This window comes from Cavia porcellus, unplaced genomic scaffold, assembly GCF_034190915.1.
Source record: "Cavia porcellus strain 051 isolate PalLab524CR breed Dunkin Hartley unplaced genomic scaffold, mCavPor4.1 scaffold_14, whole genome shotgun sequence".
In the NCBI taxonomy this organism is placed as follows: Eukaryota; Metazoa; Chordata; class Mammalia; order Rodentia; family Caviidae; genus Cavia; species Cavia porcellus.
The window spans coordinates 70391396-70404403 of NW_026947497.1; the positions used below are offsets into that span (position 1 = coordinate 70391396).

General features: G+C 37.6%; 1 protein-coding gene across 1 annotated transcript in view; it reads left to right on the forward strand.

The window, feature by feature from the left end:
• Positions 1 to 1310: 1310 nt before the first annotated feature.
• Tprg1 (tumor protein p63 regulated 1) overlaps positions 1311 to 13008 on the forward strand; it is a 123629-nt gene continuing 111931 nt past the window's right edge. Inside the window, exon 1 of the mRNA XM_003477085.3 lies at positions 1311 to 1490. The gene's annotated coding sequence lies outside the window, so the exon portion shown is untranslated. The remainder of the gene's footprint in view (positions 1491 to 13008) is intronic.

Sequence of the window (13008 nt, forward strand, 5' to 3'; positions counted from 1 at the left end):
TTATGTCCTTACCATTGTGAAAACATTAAAAAGCCTGTTTACTGAAGGGGGTCTGTCTAGAATGGCCTTAGATGAGATGCAAGGATCTGCCATCTGAGTTTCTATGGAGTCTCCTCAGGCCTTTATATGTCTCAGTATGCCTGTATAATCCATTATTCTGACACATCAGTGTCAGTTATATTTCTTTATAAAAGAATGCAATCCAGTCAGGAAGTCCTTGGTGAACCTTGGTTTCCCCAGCTAGCAAATGAATAAAATCTGACTTGGCCGGAGCCTATTGAATGCAATGCAAAATTGAAAATGGAAAGTAAAAATTCAGCTATAAACATTTACTACTTTATTTTCTGTTCCATATTTTCTTCCAGGGACCCACCTACTTAACACAATTAATACCTGATTTTGTATCAATTCTGTGTAGAACACATAGAGTTCAAAACATATTCTCAAGTCTTGTTTTTATCATGGTTGTGGTGTCAGGTCTTATCCTCAGCTCATTCTCACCTGCTTTCTTTCTTTCAAATTCTATCCATGTATCTGAAGAAAAAAATGATACCCTCCATTTACAGATGGGCAAAAACAAAACAAAGCAAAAAAACCAAGATGAAATACAAGAACAAAAAGAAATTTAGAAAGGTAAAATATTCATAAACCAATAACCTGAAACCCATTAAATGACAGATCACAGTTCATTAAATAAATACTAATTGATTTTTATTCATTCAATATGTGTTGATTTAGTACTTACTATGTTCCAGATATTGTGGTATATATGTGGGAGAACAGAATGTGTCCACTGCCCTCAAGGGACTCTCAGTCAAGTGAAGAGGACATGCACTTACATAGAAAAAATGTCACATGAAAGGCACTGTAGAGGAAATACTGAAAAGATGTCTCATGTGTATGTGTGTTTGTTCTTACAGACACATATGCTCTATGTGCCTTTTCCATTGCTGATGCAAAAGTAGTGGTGTTGTTTAACACCATCACAATCCAACTAGTCAAGTCATCACAAAGAATATTATTAGTAGGAGCCGTAGGCTTTGGGAGTGAGTTTCATTGTAGCTTCTTGGAAGCATACAGACATCATGGAGCATACATAGAAGGTTACTCCTGCTCACACAGATCAGGATTCAATCAAGGAGAAACTTGACAGGAAAATCCAGAGCTTCTTGAGAGAGAGGACATTGCAGAGGTGTGTCATCACAGGACGAGAAAGTCCCCACCCACAAACCCAATTCCTTGCCTCTGACAGGTTGAGTTCCACCCTATAAACATTTTCAGTCCTTTTATCTGAAGCTTTGTTTGAGAGTAAACACGTAGCTGTTCAGCCCACTCGGTAAGGTGAGGCTTTGAGTGTGGTAACAGGACCAGCCTTCTCCTATTTGGCTTCCTCTGAGCCAACCACACCTCCACTGGCCACTATCTATGGTTTAACTCCCTTTGTTCTGAAGAGAAGGAAGACCCTTGTGGACCAGCAGTAGCCTACTCAGGTAAGAACAAGGCACTCGTTGTTAATTTTCTAGGAACGAGGTATCACTCTAGGACATGGTTGCTTCTGTATCTAGGTTGGGTTTCTGGTCACCTCCAGCAAGGATTTACACATTTGATCTAGGCTCATAGTTTTAGAGGCCAATGTGAGAGTCCTTTATTGTTCCCTAGTGCTCAGGATTAGTAGATTTTGGACCAGTGTTTTTTAGCTGATAAGGTTCATTGAACTACCTACAATATTCTCCATTTGGTGATTCAATAAAGTAAGGTTAAGATGATTTGTTCATATTTGCCCATCAGGTTAAGGACAAGATGAGATTGACTCCCCTTTCTCTCTCTTTCTGCTGTACCACCCAGCAGGCCATTCTTTAATTGGAAAAACTGAGAAAATGAAGCAATTCCCTCAACTTTCCAATGGCAAACAAACAGTGATTATTTCTTTGTATCCAGGTTCCGAGTGGTAAGTCTGAATTCTTCAGACAGAGATTTTATGATCATATATAGGCTCTACATGTAGGACTGATTTAGACAACAGATGACAGTATACATGGAGAAGGACTTGTAAATTGAAAAGTGTTTTGCAAATGTGAGAAAAAAAGTGACTTGGAGCCTGATACAGGCTTTAGATCGCTGTGCAGGAAGCTTTTAATTTGGGGCTTAATGACACTCTCCTAATGTGCACAGCAGATCACAAAGGCCCTTTTAGTTTTTCAGTGTTACTGTGATATGTGGAGAAGCCAATCTAAATGGGGAGGCAGGGTTACCCCAAATCCTTTCAAACTCCTGCAATTTCCTCTCTTATGACAGCTGTCATCATATCTCATTGTTCCAATTTTAAGAAAATCTCATGTTCAGTGATTGTGTAGTTTATTTTTTAAGATGCTAATTTTGTCTATCATTTCTCTTTAATGCTCAAATGGTTATAACATTCTGAATTATGGAAGGAAGTGCTTCCTTTGGGGGAGGGGAGACAGAGACAGAGATGGTTATGATAGAGCCAGGAGACTTACTCTGGAGACTCACCACATTGTAATAGGTTGCAGTGCTACATAATTTTTGAGATTTTTCTGTCTCTTTTTAGTGTCTTTCTGGCTGAAAGGTCCCTGATGACATTAATCAATTATGTTATTCAAGATACAAAGTCTGAGTTACAGAAAGATGGAGTGCACAATGTTACACAACTAGTGATCACTCAGGAGTTGTCTTAGTTAATTTTTACTCGTCGCTGAGACAAAATACCTGATGCCCAAAGTTGGGAAAGGAAAGATTTATTTCTTACAGTTCTTGGAGGTTTCAGTCCATACTCAGTTGGCTCCAAGGCAGGTGGCATGGTGGGGCCGCAGTTCATGATGGCTGCAAACAGCAAGGCAGAAACCAGCAAGACAGAGAGAGACACACCTTCTTCCAGCCATTACGTCACATTCTGGCTCCATCCCTAGGTAGGTGTAGCACTGACACCATCAATCCAAGCCCTAGACAATGAGCCAATCACAAATGCATAATGCAAACGCACGAGGCCTGGGGCCCACCGACATAAACCATGACAGGAGTAAACGAAGCAAGGGTCTTTAACTGTTTTACTGACTGTGACACAGTGCTGAAGACTGTGCATCCCAAGGCAGCAGCATTTGCTGTGCCATTCTGTGGACTGCACTGAGCCATCCTAGAAGATTTCTTCCAATTAAAAGGATTAGGCACTTTAGCCTCTGGTTAGCATCTCAGGAAAAGTCATTGTACAGTGCAAAATAGAAGAATTTGCCAGCTAAGCTTCTAACTTTTGACTTGGTTCTTGGGGAATAGTTGTTTCAGCCAAAATTAGGGACTTCTCATTAGTCATAGAGTGGGGAGATGGAGACAAGTAATCTTCATTTTCTTCAAGCTGGGTTTTTTTGTATCTTTCAGAACCTTTTCAAAGAGGCTTCACTCAGTTCAATCATTTCAGAATGTGAAAATTAGTTATGATTGTATTCAAGACTGTAGAAATGAATGCACATTAAAGTCCCCCTGTTCACTTAATTCAGTATTAGCAGTCCAGTGGCCACAGGTGAATGTAGCATGCACCTATGTTTTGTTTGTGCTTCAGTATTACACAAAATCAGACAAGTATCTGGTGTATTTGGAGTCAAGGAAATGGTTGCAAATATAGCTCGGTGGTCTAGGGCCTGCCTGGCAAGTGCAAGGTCCTGAGTTTCAATTCAAGTACCAAAAAATACAAAAGCAAAGTCATGGAAATTTGTTGTGAAGATCCTGATATATCATTGTTTAAGATCAGGATTTGTGATCACAATGGACCCACGTCGCTCCAGAGATAACACATCAGATGGGCCTGGGCAGAATTTGCTTACTGTAGATGGCCTGGTATCCCCATCCTTCTTGGGCCCCACTGTATTTTATTTAAGCTACTATTTGTACCTGTTGAGCTATTCCAGTCTCTTAGGTGTTAAATTTCTCTTAAGTCACCCTCTTTCAAATCTTGCCAGATCAAGGTCATCAAAGCAGGAGATAAAGTTAATTCTTTTGCCCTAACCTTTCGTTGCTTGAGAGTTAGGGAAAAATGAGATGATTTCTGCAGAATAAACAAAATAGTCAGAATATTTTCTTGAGCTAGATATCAAGACCCGGTGATTTGAAAGCAAAAGATTTAGAAAATCCAATATTCTCCTAGCATAATCTCTAGGGAACTATAAAAGAATGGGGAAGAAGAATGACACTTGCATAGTAATGTCCTTTATTTGAGAGATCAATTGCATAGAAAAAAAGAAAAGATGATATATGATCGCATATGGATAGCAGTGCAGCGCTCTGCGTGCCAAAGAACTCAAACAAATTGCTGAGATCTTGGGAACTCAGCTAATGATGTGTTTTCTATCAAGCATTCGTTAGTACAATAACCATCCCTGTATATGTTATGATATATAAAACCCTAAGCATGAAGATTCAGGAGCGGAGACCAGTGACCTTTCCCCAAAGGAACTTTGACCTGGGGTAGAAAATGTGTATACAAACAATCAATGTACAAGGGAAAAAAAAAGCTAAGTGGTATAAAAAGAAGAAACCTGATGCTGTGGTTTCAGTGGATAGATTTATAGCAAGTGGAAAGAATTCCTTCCGAGATGGAAAGAAGAAATAGTATTTGGACTGTCTTTGGACAGACAGTTGAGAAGTTTCCAGTAAGAGATTAAGCAAGCTTGAAAAGTACCGTTTAAAATGTAGTTAAGAGATAGAAAGCATTTACTCTTTTATTACATGGCAAGCAGGGGAGAAGTGTTAGGAGGCTGGTGAGCTGGACTTGTACCAGACAGAGGGTGCTGAATGGCAGATGAAGCTTTGCAGATCAAGCATAACTTGGTGACTCTAATGAGCACTAAAACTATTTACCAGATATTTGTAAATAGATCACGGCTCTTTAAGCACATAAATCAAAAGTGGCAAAGTATCTAGTCAGGTGTATTTCAGCCCTACTTTAAATTTTCCAGGAGAAATTATTGGACTCCTGCTGCGCTGCTCCCAAAGGGTGAGATATTCCAGCTCTGTATCTTCCATAATAAACATTGTTGAAAACATCATTAATATGTAATTAGCTCAGGATGGTTATCAACGTTTCTGGTAGATTTCGGGGAAAGTTCTCATCTTCCAAAGGGCTCCACTGGTCAGCATAGCAATGCTTATAAAACCCCCAAACATCAAGATATTTGATAAATAACTAAAATTTTCTAGCTTTGAACATAGTTATATGTGGGATTGCCTCAGACTCGTAATTCATACATCTCACAGTCTGTGCTGCAAAAAAGATCAGTAAGATGCATAGTAAAATGAAATATTTGAATAAGATTCATTCTTTTCACCTATTTATCAAACATCTGTTCAATTAAAACATCTGTTCAAGTTTTTTTTCACACAACACTACTTATTGAAAATTATTTCCAGGTTGTGAAAATAAGGATTAATTTTTTCTAAAACCTGCAAGTAGTTCTAATAATAGTAATGAGCAAAAACAATATTCTCTGCTTTCGCCAAGATACATTTTTGTGAGACAGAAAAAGACAAAGAAACTTGTAAAACATACATGAGAGGTAAAGAAAAATAGAACAGGGAAAGTGATGAGCAGGAAGCTATGGAGTGCTGAGGGCTTTGAAAGGTTTCACCTGGAAAGCAAGCATCTACTTGAGCAAAAGTTTAGGGATATGGCAGAACCAGTCATGCAGTAACTGGGGAAAACAGCATTCCAGGTGGTTGGAGCAGCAAGTGCAAAGGCTCTGAGGTGGGAGAAAGATTACTAACACTTTTGGAGGACAAACCCCACATTGAATTTGTCATCAGTATACAAGTGGTTTTTTACAATAATATCATTAAATGTGATCACAAGAAAAGAAGTATAGGACTGACTTCTGAGATGTGGCAATGCTTGGGGTTATGGAGGTGGGGAGGACCCAACCAGTGGTGTAACACATAGGGCAGGGTGTGGTAAGAGAGCTCTCACACCTGCAAGAGGAGCATTTTATTACAAATCATTTAGGATCTCCAGCACATGGTACAGATGAGAGATTTTCATGATTCTCTCCATGGGGAATGCTCTCCCTGATTATCTACACCTTGCTACTGGCCATGCTCAGCTGGCAAATGCTGGCTAAATGGGATGTGTCCTGAGAGCAAAGTGGTCAGCTGGGACAGATAGTGCCTAGAGATGGAGTCAGATGATGTCCAAGAACTGAGTGTGCAGCACTGTAGCTGGGGTAGAGGTACTAGATCGGGTTGACACAAGTGTTTCTTTCAAGGAGATTTGTAAAGAGAAAGAAACTAAGCTTTTTTGGGCAGGAAAAGTAAGAGACTTCTTTTTTTAAGATGGGATAAAATGGCTAGCATTTTATTTTCATATGGCTTGTCACTTGATAATGCACATACCGAGGGCATTTTATTTAATCTTTCCCACCCCTAGGAAGTAGTGGTGCTAAGAGTTATCGTCTTACACTTATTAGGTAAGGTTAAGAGGCTCAAAGTCACACAGAAATATAATAAACACAATTTAAACCTGAGTTCTGAAAGTCACAGTCATGGTTCTCCTCTACCTTTCTTCACCCAGGTGATTTCAAAAATCACATATAGCTTTAGAATTCTAAAATGTTCACTTATTTAACATTAGGACTTTTTTGTAAATCTTAGGGAACTCATATTTTCCAGCAATAACTCTTGAAGTGAAGGTATTTTTAGATCACATGAAAGACATTTGGAGCCCTGGAAAGGAACTGGAAGGTGGTGTCTACATCAAAGAAAACTTGCAGTATTGGAAAAAATTCTTCCACTTGGGATCATGCAAGTCTTCAGGCTGAACCTTTTGTAGGTTGGAGGATGGGAACGTAATTTCTCATTCCTTTGCTCTTGGAGTGATCAGTCTCTTTACTAGTAAAGGTGTGTCTTGCTACCAACATCTGTGGTACATCCTTATGTTGTCTTCTTTCTGTACATTTGAAGTTCATACACACATAATAATCTTTCTTTCTACATGGAATTCCAAGATTTATGTGTCTCCAACTGGACTAATTCCTCAGCTGGAATATCGTGGGCGAATCATTCTTAGATGAATAGGTGGCCAGACAGCTCACTGTGAGTCTCCGGCACAGCTGGAAGGCTTCCACTGTTCCTTTTACAGATTGCTATGTATTGCTTTATTTCAAGTGTCTTGTAATTATCTATTTGCAATTTTGAATCTTTCACAATGTGCTTCTCAAGGGCAGAAATTGTATTTGTATGATGTCTCTGAATCTTTGCCTCTCCTTTTCCCTGCCCAGAGTGCTCTTCCCTAACATATGTTTTAGTTAATGAATTAATGAGGCATGCTCTTGTGCCATTTAGAAGAGCTCTAAGGTTGGGCACAGTGGTGCATGCCTGTAATCCCAGCACAGGAGAGGCTGAGGCAGGAGGATCATCATGAGTTTGAGGCCATCCTGGGCTACATGGCTCAAGACCAGCTTGAACCACACAGTGAGATCCTGTCTCAAACAAAAAAAAAAAAAAAAAAAAAAGGAAAGAAAAAAGAAAAAAATAGCTCTAAGGAGGTTAGTTCATGTCACACAGGAAACAGCTAACACTCAAATTCAAGATATTCTTGCATGCAGAACTAATTACTCAGGCCAATCAAATATAAAACTTCAGAAACCAACTAGCATGGTTTATTTTTCTCTTGAGTTAGGGATACATAAACTGCAGAAGTAATGCTTATGTTTTGAGCATTTGACATCATCATTACTCATGCCTGTAGCCTTCAAGAGTAATAGTATAATCAGTAACATCTGCTGATAGCATAAACATTTGCTCAGTTGTTAGTGTACTTAGTTAATGACAAACTCTTCTTGATCAGTAAAACAAAGACAAAAACTAATAAGTATGTCTAAATATGCCTATAGATGCTAATCCTTCAATATCAAATTTTAAAACAGTAGTGCAAGTTAAAACAAAAACAAAGCTGGGCATGGTGGTGCATGCCTGTGATCCCAACACTTAGGATCCTGAGGCAGGAGGATTTCTGTGAGTTTGAGACATCCTGTGCTACAAGGTGAGTTCAAATCCAGCCTGAATTATACAGTATAACCTTGTCTCAAAAAAAGATAAAAAAATAAATAAAACAAATACCAGACAAATATTTTTAAATCCTTAACTAAAAATTGTAAAACAGTGTTATGATTTTTAGGAAGAAAAACCTTATGTATTCTACTGAATTTTAGATTCACAGAGCATTTTTGAGAGCATTTTGAAATGGAGCAATTTGTTTATGCATAAAACACACCCTAAAATCTATATACACTTGGCCCAGCATTCCCACTTCCACGAAGTTATTTCAGGAAGAATTTAAGACTTGCAAAAGTTTTAACTATCAGAATCTTCAAGGTCTAATCATATAATTAAGTAAATGGTAAATGATTAACAATAGAGAATAAGTTAAAAAATGCGTGATCATATAATGAGATGTTGCTTTCCCAGCTTTATGGAGGCATAATTAACAAACAAAATAACATATATCCATGGAGTACACTGAGATATTTTGGCATATGTGTACTCTGTGGAATGACTACTATGTCAAGCTAATGAACATCCGATTACCTCACTTAGTTTTATATCTATATATAAAGCTTTAGAAGTATGTTTTCTACATATACACATTTATATATGGTATGTGTGTGTGTGTGTGTGTGTGTGTGTGTGTGTGTGTGTGTGGCAAAGCCATGTAAGACTTGCTCTCTCAGCAATTTTCATGTATAAGGAAGTTACTTATTCATTAGTAGTGGAACAAGCACCAGCATGAGGGGAAAAGGATTAGGAGAGGAGATCTTTGATCAACCTAGAGCTCCACGATTTACTACCTGTGTGTCTTTGGGAAGTTCCTTAATCTTCTAGGCTTCATTTTCTTAATCTGCAAAATAAGGATAATTATAGTACCTGAACCTTAGTGTAATGAGTTTGAAAAGAGCCAGTACAGGTAAAACCAAGTTCTTAGTGAATATAAAATACTTAAGCATTGATACTTTTGTCAATATATAATATTGAAAAGTAGAAATATAATTTTGTGAACAGATATATACAGAAAAACCCTAACAAGTATAATTGCAGTATAATCTTCACTTCCCTGCATAATGATCTTAGAGGAAGAATGTCTTTTCTTTCATTTGCTGTTATGTGTAAAGTACAATATAGTAAGAAAAATTTGATGGGTTCAAGACATCATTCACATCAATCCCTGTGAATAAACATCCACCAGTGCAGTATAGGTCTTTCTTGTCTTGTCAAGTCACTAAAGTCTCATGGCATGGCTGCTCTCAAGTCCACATATGCTATGGCTGGACATGTTCCCCTGCTTAATTTCATGTTCCTCTTACTTCTGCCCTTGATCTCCATCATTGCTGTATGGGGCACATCACGAACATGAATTAATCAACCATTTTGCTTAGAACATTTATGAATATGTGCTGTAAAGCATCTCAGAGAATGGTTTCATCCTTTTTTGTTGTTGTTTTGTTTTGTTTTTTGGTACCAGGGATCGAACTCATGACCTTGTACTTTGAGGCAGGCATTTATGCCACTGAACTAAATCCCCAGCCCAGAGGATGGTTTCTGACACTGAAGAGAAAAAGCACATCTTTCAGAGTGTATGTATTATTTGGAGAGGTCTAATTCCATGCCCAGTGAGTTCTAGTGTTCAGAAAAAGCTTCCTTAAAAAGAGGGGACTGAACCTAGTTGGGGGGCTTCAAAACCCAAACACGGGGAGAATGGTTCCACTGCAGAACATCTTACTGCAAAAACCAAACATATTTCCATTTCCCATAGATACAATAATCTCTCACCTAGACGCAGCTCCTCGAAGCTCTGGCTTCCTGTTTATCTACTACCCTCAGTGCACTTTCCCATAAAGTCCTTCATACACACAGGTTTACAACTGTGGTCTGTATTCACTTGGTTCACCTCCAGGAAACAATATTTTAGAAGTTTCATCCCCTCATTTATAAGGATGATGTATGCTCAGTGCAAAGAGCACTATAAAATGTAGAAAGGTGTAAAAGGAAATAATAAAAACCATCCGTAACTCAGTCATGGAGAAATAATAATTCATAACATTTTAGTACATCTGCTTCCAATGCGTAAGTGGGTAATTTTTAATATAATTCTGTATAGTGTGCATTTTGTTTCACAATAATATATATTTGGTGTTAATACCTATTGCAGGACTATTCTTCATCTTTTATTGCTTGCTCATCCCAGAGATAAACCCTGTTTTACAATTCAATTTATTAATTTCTAACACTTTGCTTACTTGTATGTGCTTTATGTTTTGAAAATAAAGCCGTATGGCACGTATGTGGAGGTTGGGACCCTTCATTGTCATGTAGCATTATGCCGTGACTCTTTATGAACGTAATTTTTTTTAAAAAAGTATAACTTTTGAGGGATTATGTTATACTTTATTATGGTCTTGTTTGCAAAGTGTGGTTTAGATAATTTTAAAACTAATTTAGGATTGATGCTTAGACCCTTGTCACCTCTGCTAAGTTCTACACCAAGTGCAAGAAGATCTACTTTTAATTCACTATTAAATTATGGTCCATAACCAATGGACAAAACTAAAACCCTTGTGCTAAGTGAAAGGAATAGTAACAAGAAGCTTTCCTTACACAAACAAGCTCAGGAAGCTATTTCTGGATTATTTCAGAGATATATTACGAAACAATGACCCCTCGATGGTGGTGGGGTAGGATGATAAAAGAAACTAATTTCTTTGATAAAATCTAGCTGAACAAAGCCCGAGCTTTGGGGAAGTTGGTTTTCTCTGAAGTGCTGCTTTCATTGGTTGCCTGATACAGGAAGATCGAAGTCAGACAGAAAGGTCTTATCATGCATAGTTTTTGAGTTTGGTATGAGGAGAGACTAGGGGCGTAGGAGTAAAATGGATCAAGATGGGATGAGTGTATGTATCAGTTCCCTATGATGAATGCATAATCATACGTTTTTTAAAAAGGAAGTTTGAAACCAAAAAACAAAGATGAACAGAAATCCTACTCACTTATTCATATTGATTTCCTATACTCACCACTCTTAAAGTATACTTTTCCATAAACACATAGTAAGGACTATAAAATTTTGACTGATAGTAGGATAAAAGTGATAAAAATGTTCTTCAGCTCTTCACATCTTGATATTTTTATTTGTCCTGCTTTATAAATGACCTGTTACTTCTCCAAATTGCTTGAGAGTGATAGCTCCACCCAAGACTGCTTGAAGTCCTAGGTCAGTAGAGATAGAGGAAATAACCTATTGGGACTCAGTTCAGTACTCGCTTAGTACATATGGAAATAACCACAATAATAGTCAAAAATGACACTCAGTGATAGCTTATTTCCGATCCAAAATTCTTGACTCCTACTACTGCAGGATTTTCTTCTGCATCACCTAATTCCAAATACTTTGTTCCTGCAAAATGTTTACATTGTTCATAGAAAGAATTAACCAGTTATTATACTTTTAATCTTCCTTTTCCTAAGCTTTTAAAACTGTGTTTTGTTTCCTTACTATATTTTAGGTCCTTGTCCAGGTCTTTACGTCCACTGGCTCATCCAGCTCTTATACTGCCCTAAATGTACATATTGGATCCATTTTAAATTTGAGAAAACAAAAGCTAAACGGTTTTAACTGTCACTTGGCTTTAGGGAGCTGGTAAGTTGTGGAGTGTGCAATCCAGTCCAGGGTTGACTCCAGATCTCCTTGTACCATGGCAATCTGTTTCCTGATAAAAGTATCGATTGTGTGAAATGCATCAATTTATGTCTCTATTACTCCTGTTCCATTCATTATCTTTGAACAGACTGTCTTAACTAATGCTTTTAATATTTGTGTCTTTGAGTTGTACTTGAACCATCTAGACATATCGCCCACCTACTTCTGTCTAAATGGGAAGTAAAGCTGTCTTTCAGGTGTCTGTGGGGGAAGATAAATTGTCTGGTTTAGCCACTCCTACTAAGCAGCTGTTAGAAAGACCACAACAGAAACAAACAAGGATAGAGCTTTTGCAAAAGTCAAAGAAATAAACATAAAGATGAAAAACCCCAAAACATTGCTTAAAATAATATAAATAGTATCACTTATACTGGAGTAAAGATCCATTTTAGGGAGAAACACTGAATTCAAAAGTCATACTGAAGAGTCAGAAACATGGAGCACAGTGACAAATACGTGCTGAAATAGGAGCTTTGAGCTTCTTAGAGAAAAGGGCGCTATGGTACAACTTCTTACCCTTTCTTACAACGCAGAATGAAAGAAGGGAAGTATTTCCCTCCAGTTTGTTTCGGATCAGTATTTTAGAGCCTAGCTTATGTTGAGGCCCAGGTTGAGGTCAGGTGTGGAATCAACCTCTTGATCCTTCTTCCTTTGCTACTCTAGCTCTGCCTCTTTTTTCCTTTTCTTTCTCCTTTTTTTTTTTTTTTTGGCTTGCTGAACATTACTTGCTAGATACGATGATACTACTCTGACAACTAGAATTTCTGCCAAGTCCATCTAGGCCATTTGTAATTAAGGGAAGCTTTTCAGTGGGAATTCTTTAAACTCATCTCTGGAAGAGAAACATTCCATGAAATGCTATTTCTATTTCTCCAAAAGTCTCCTTCACATATCACAAGGCAGATAAAATTTGTTGCTTCATAACCCAAGTATCTATGAATATCAGGTCATTTCATTTTGTGTATGAGTTTTAATCTTACTCTGACTTAAATTTTGGAAGCTTTTTTGCCAGGCGGGGATACTCACCACTATACTAACAAGGAAGACCAAAGCTTTTTTGAAAGTCAAATTTTGATATATATTCAGAAGGAAATGGAATCCCCCCACCCCCATTAATGGTAGGTAGTGGAGAAAGGGAAATCTGTCATGAAAATATAGGTGTTTAAGAGATCAACATTTTAAAATTTCAAATATTTTTATTACAGCCAATATTTTTCTCATTTAATGCTATTTATAATATTTTCTTTGCAAAAGTTATAAAA